Source organism: Arachis hypogaea, chromosome 19 (assembly GCF_003086295.3).
Source record: "Arachis hypogaea cultivar Tifrunner chromosome 19, arahy.Tifrunner.gnm2.J5K5, whole genome shotgun sequence".
Classification (NCBI taxonomy): Eukaryota; Viridiplantae; Streptophyta; class Magnoliopsida; order Fabales; family Fabaceae; genus Arachis; species Arachis hypogaea.
The window spans coordinates 123,949,021-123,955,382 of NC_092054.1; the positions used below are offsets into that span (position 1 = coordinate 123,949,021).

General features: G+C 38.5%; 1 non-coding gene across 1 annotated transcript; it reads left to right on the top strand.

Moving 5' to 3' along the window:
• The first annotated feature begins 4,740 nt into the window (after nucleotides 1-4,740).
• On the top strand, nucleotides 4,741-4,848 carry LOC112780936 (small nucleolar RNA R71). Its single transcript, XR_003191742.1, has one exon. It is a non-coding gene; the product is annotated as a small nucleolar RNA R71 (small nucleolar RNA).
• The last annotated feature ends 1,514 nt before the right edge of the window (nucleotides 4,849-6,362 follow it).

Here is a 6,362-nt window from a genome sequence, read left to right on the forward strand (position 1 = left end):
TAATAGTACTTTGCATTGATTCATGAGGAGCAGCAGAGCTCCACACCTTAATCTATGGGGTGTAGAAACTCCACCGTTGAAAATACATAAGTGATGAAGGTCCAGGCATGGCCGTGAGGCCAGCCCCCAAACGTGATCAACAGATCAAAAGATGAACTAAAGATTCCAAGATTAAAAGATGAAAATACAATAGCAAAAGGTCCTATTTATAATGAACTAGTAGCCTAGGGTTTACAGAAATAAGTAATTAATGCAGAAATCCACTTTCGGGCCCACTTGGTGTGTGCTTGGGCTGAGCATTGAAGCTTTCACATGTAGAGACTTTTCTTGGAGTTAAACGCCGTCTTTGGTACCAGTTTGGGCGTTTAACTCCAGCTTTTATGCCAGTTCTGGCGTTTTGACACCAAAATTTTTATGCTGACTTGGAATGCTGGTTTGGGCCATTAAATCTCAAGAAACGTATGAACTATTATATATTTCTGGAAAGCCCATGATGTCTACTTTCCAATGCAATTAAGAGCACGCAAATTGGGCTTCTGTAGCTCCAGAAAATCTACTTCGAGTGCAGGGAGGTCAGAATCCAACAGCATCTACAGTCCTTTTTCAGCCTCTGAATTAGATTTTTGCTCAGGTCCCTCAATTTCAGCCAGAAAATACCTGAAATTACAGAAAAATACACAATATCATAGTAAAGTCTAGAAATGTGATTTTTGAATAAAAACTAATAAAAATATAATAAAAAGTAACTAAAACATATTAAAAACTACCTAAAACAATGCCAAAAAGCGTATAAATTATCCGCTCATCACAACACCAAACTTAAATTGTTGCTTGTCCCCAAGCAACTAAAAACAAAGTAGGATAAAAAGAATAGAACATACAATGAATTCCAAAAACATCTATGAAGATCAGTCTTAATTAGATGAGCAGGGCTATTAGCTTTTTGCTTCTGAACAGTTTTGGCATCTCACTTTATCCTTTGAAGTTTAGAATGATTGGCATCTATAGGAACTCAGAATTCAGATAGTGTTATTGATTCTCCTATTTCAGTATGTTGATTCTTGAACACAGTTACTTTATGAGTCTTGGCCGTGACCCTAAGCATTTTATTTTCCAGTATTACCACCGGATACATAAATGCCACAGACACATAACTGGGTGAACATTTTCAGATTGTGACTTAGCTTTGCTAGAGTCCCCAATTAGAGGTGTCCAGAGCTCTTAAGCATACTCTTTTTGCTTTGGACCACGACTTTTACCGCTCAGTCTCAAGCTTTTCACTTGACACCTTCACGCCACAAGCACATGGTTAGGGACAGCTTGGTTTAGCCGCTTAGGCCAGGATTTTATTCCTGTGGGCCCTCCTATCCACTGATGCTCAAAGCCTTGGATCCTTTTTACCCTTGCCTTTTGGTTTAAAGGGCTATTGGCTTTTTCTGCTTGCTTTTCTTTTTCTTTCTTTTTCTTTTTTTTCGCATATAATTTTTTTTTCTGCAAGCTTTTTATTCACTGCTTTTTCTTGCTTCAAGAATTAATTTTATGATTTTTCAGATTATCAACTAACATTTCTCCTTTTTCATCATTCTTTCAAGAGCCAACAATTTTAACATTCATAAACAACAAATTCAAAAATATGCACTGTTCAAGCATTCATTCAGAAAACAAAAAGTATTGCCATCACATCAAAATAATTAAACTATTTTAAGATTCGAAATTCATGTACTTCTTATTCTTTTGCAATTAAAAACATTTTTCATTTAAGAAAGGTGATGGATTCATAGGACATTCATAGCTTTAAGGCATAGACACTAAGACACTAATGATCATGTAATAAGACACAAACATAAATAAAACATAAAGCATAATTTTTGAAAAACAGAAAATAAAGAGCAAGAAAATTAAAGAACGGGTCCACCTTAGTGATGGCGGCTAGTTCTTTCTCTTGAAGATCTTATGGAGTGCTTGAGCTCCTCTATGTCTCTTCCTTGCCTTTGTTGCTCTTCCCTCATGGCTATTTGATCCTCTCTAATTTCATGGAGAATAATGGAGTGCTCTTGGTGCTCCATTTTTAGTTGCTCCATATTGGAACTCAAATCTCCTAAGGAGGTGTTGATTTTCTCCCAATAGTTGTGTGGAGGAAAATGCATCCCTTGATGCATCTCAGAGATTTCTTGATGAGGGACTTCCTCATGCTCTTGTTGAGGTCCATGAGTGGGCTCTCTTGTTTGTTCCATCCTTTTCTAGTGATGGGCTTTTGAGATGAATCTCTCCATCTCCCATGACTCGGAGGTGGAAGCTTTTGCCTTCCCTTTCCTCTTTCTAGAGGTTTCTCCGACCTTAGGTGCCATAAATGGTTATGGAAAAACAAAAAGCAACACTTTTACCACACCAAACTTAGAAGGTTTGCTCATCCTCGAGCAAAAGAAGAAAGAGGGAAGTAGAAGAAGAAGAAAATGGAGGAGATGGAGTAAGGGAAGTGGTTCGGCCAGGGGGTTGGGTGTGGGAGGGAAAGGATTTGAATTTGAATTGTGAGGTGGGAGTTATGGGGAAGAGTTGTGGAAGGGTGTGAAGAAGAGAGAGAGAGAGAGTTGAGGTAGGTGGGAATCCTGTGGGGTCCACAGATCCTGAGGTGTCAAGGATGTCTCATCCATGCACCATTTTGGCATGTAAACGCCCCCTTGATTGCCAATTCTAGCGTTAAACGCCAGGTTGCTGCCCATTTCTGGCGTTTAACGCCAGCTTATCTTCCCTTTTTGGCGTTAAACGCCAGCTTTTTGCCCTTTTCTGGCGTTAAACGCCAGCTTTATGCCCCCTTTCTGGCGTTAAATGCCTAGAATGGTGCCAGACTGGGCGTTTAACGCCCATTCTGCTACCCTTACTGGCGTTTAAATGCCAGTAAGCTTCTTCTCAAGGGTGTGCTATTTTTAATACTGTTTTTTATTCTATTTTTGCTTTTTCAGTTGTTTTTGTGGCTTCACATGATCATCAACCTATAGAAAATATAAAATAACAATGGAAAATAAATAGATATGATTAAATAAAATTGGGTTTCCTCCCAACAAGCGCTTCTTTAATGTCAATAGCTTGACAGTGGGCTCTCATGGAGCCTCACAGATACTCAGAGCATGATGATGGCCTCCCAACACCAAACTTAAAGTTTGAATGTGAGGGCTCTATTTGACTCTGCATTGAGAGAAGCTTTTCATGCTTCCTCTCCATGGTTACAGAGGGAGATCCTTGAGCTTTAAACACAAGGGATTCCTCATTCACTTGAAGGACCAATTCTCCTCTGTCAACATCGATCACAGCTTTTGCTGTGGCTAGGAAGGGTCTGCCAAGGATGATGGATTCATCTATACACTTCCCAGTGTCTAGGATTATGAAATCAGCAGGGATGTAGTGTCCTTCAACCTTTACCAAGACATCCTCTACAAGTCCATAAGCCTGTTTCTTTGAATTGTCTGCCATCTCTAGTGAGATTCTTGCAGCTTGTACCTTAAGGATCCCTAGCTTCTCCATCACAGAGAGTGGCATGAGGTTTATACTTGACCCCAGGTCACACAGAGCCTTCTCAAAAGTCATGGTGCCTATGGTACAAGGTATTGAGAACTTTCCAGGATCCTGTCTCTTCTGAGGTAATCTCTGCCTAGTCAAGTCATCCAGTTCTTTGGTGAGCAAGGGGGGTTCATCCTCCCAAGTCTCATTACCAAATAACTTGGCGTTTAGCTTCATGATTGCTCCAAGGTACTTAGTAACTTGCTCTTCAGTAACATCTTCAACCTCTTCAAAGGAAGAATACTCATCAGAGCTCATAAATGGCAGAAGTAAATTCAATGGAATCTCTATGGTCTCTGTATGAGTCTCAGATTCCCATGGTTCCTCATTAGGGAACTCCTTGGAGGCTAGTGGACATCTATTGAGGTCTTCCTCAGTGGAAATCACTGCCTTTCCCTCTTCTATACATTCGGCCATGTGGGATGTGTTTATGGCCTTGCATTCTCTCTTTGGGTTCTCTTCTGTATTGCTTGGGAGAGTACTAGGAGGGAGTTCAGTAACTTTCTTACCCAGCTGACCCACTTGTGCCTCTAAATTTCTAATAAAGGACCTTGTTTCAGTCATAAAACTCTGTGTGGTCTTAGATAGATCAGAGACTATGGCTGCTAAGCTAGGGAGACTCTGCTCAGCATTCTCTGTCTGTTGCTGAGAAGATGATGGAAAAGGCTTGCTATTGCTAAACCTATTTCTTCCACCATTATTGTTGTTGAAACCTTGTTGAGGCTTCTGTTGATCCTTCCATGAAAGATTTGGATGATTTCTCCATGAAGGATTATATGTGTTTCCATAGGGTTCTCCCATGTAATTCACCTCTTCCATTGCTGGGTTCTCAGGATCATAAGCTTCTTCTTCAGATGAAGCTTCTTTGGTACTGCCTGTTGCTGCTTGCATTCTAGACAGACTCTGAGAAATCATATTGACTTGTTAAGTCAATATTTTGTTCTGAGCCAATATGGCATTCAGAGTATCAATCTCAAGAACTCCTTTCTTCTGATTTGTCCCATTATTCACAGAATTTCTTTCAGAAGTGTACATGAATTGGTTATTTGCAACCATTTCAATGAGTTCCTGAGCTTCTGCAGACGTCTTCTTTAGATGAAGAGATCTTCCAGCAGAGCTGTCCAATGACATCTTGGACAGTTCAAATAGACCATCATAGAAGATACCTATAATGCTCCATTCTGAAAGCATGTCAGAAGGACACCTTCTGATCAATTGCTTGTATCTTTCCCAAGCTTCATAGAGGGATTCTCCTTCCTTCTGTCTGAAGGTCTAGACTTCCACTCTAAGCTTACTCAATTTTTGAGGTGGAAAGAATTCGGCCAGAAAAGCACTGACCAGCTTTTTCCAAGAGTTCAGGCTTTCCTTAGGTTGTGAATCCAACCATATTCTAGCTCTGTCTCTTACAGCAAAGGGAAAAAGCATAAGCCTGTAGACCTCGGGATCAACCCCATTGGTCTTGATAGTGTCACAGATTTGCAAGAATTCAGCTAAAAACTGATGAGGATCTTCCAATGGAAGTCCATGAAACTTGCAATTCTGTTGCATTAGAGAAACTAATTGAGGCTTAAGCTCAAAGTTGTTTGCTCCAATGGCAGGAATTAAGATGCTTCTCCCATAGAAGTCGAGAGTAGGTGCAGTAAAGTCACCAAGCACCTTCCTTGCATTATTGGCATTGTTGTTATTTTCGGCTGCTATGTCTTCTTCTTATTTAAAAATTTCTGTTAGGTCCTCTACAGAGAGCTGTGCTTTAGCTTCTCTTAGCTTTCTCTTCAAGGTCCTTTCAGGTTCAGGATTAGCTTCAACAAGAATGCCTTTGTCTTTGCTCCTGCTCATATGAAAGAGAGGAGAAGAAAGTATGGAATCCTCTATGTCACAGTATAGAGATTTCTTGAGGTGTCAGAGGAAAAGAAGAATAGAAGGAGGAGGTAGAGAGGAGAGAATTCAAACTTATAGAGAGAGGGAGTCCGAATTGCACATTGAGGAGGAGTGTTAGTCCCTTAAATAGAAGAAGGTGAGGAGGGGGAAGAATTTTCGAAAAAAAATTCTTAAATAAAACTAAAAATTTTAAATTAAAAAGAATTTGAAATAATTAAAATAAATTTTGAAAATTTGGTTGATAATTTTCGAAAATTAAAATTGAGAAAGTAATTAAGTGATTTTGAAAAAGATTTTGAAATTAGAAATAAAAAAGATATGATTGAAAATTATTTTGAAAAAGATGTGGTTGAGAAGATATGATTGAGAAAATATGGTTTTAAAAAGATATGATTAACAAACAATTAAAAAGATTTGATTTTTAAAATTAATGTCTTGGCTAACAAGAAATTTAAAAGATATGATTCTAAAATTCAATTATTGAACCTTTCTTAACAAGGAAGAAATTTTTGAATCAAATCACTAATTGTTAGCAAGGATTTTCGAAAATAGTAAAAAAAATGGAAAGGATTTGATTTTGAAAAGATATGATTGAAAAGATATGATTTGAAAAAGATTTGATTTTGAAAAATTATGAAAATTTGAAAAAGATTTGAATTAAAAACAAAATCTTCTCTCCTGTGCCATCCTGGCGTTAAACGCCCAGAATGGTATCCATTATGGCGTTTAACGCCCAAAATACTACCTTTTTGGGCGTTTAACGCCCAGCCAGGTACCCTGGCTAGCGTTTAAACGCCAGTTTTTCTTCCTCACTAGGCGTTTTGAATGCCCAGCTTTTTCTGTTTAATTCCTCTGCTGAATGTTCTGAATCTTCAATTCTCTGTATTATTGACTTGAAAAGACATGGTTTTCAAATTTTTTTTTTGAAT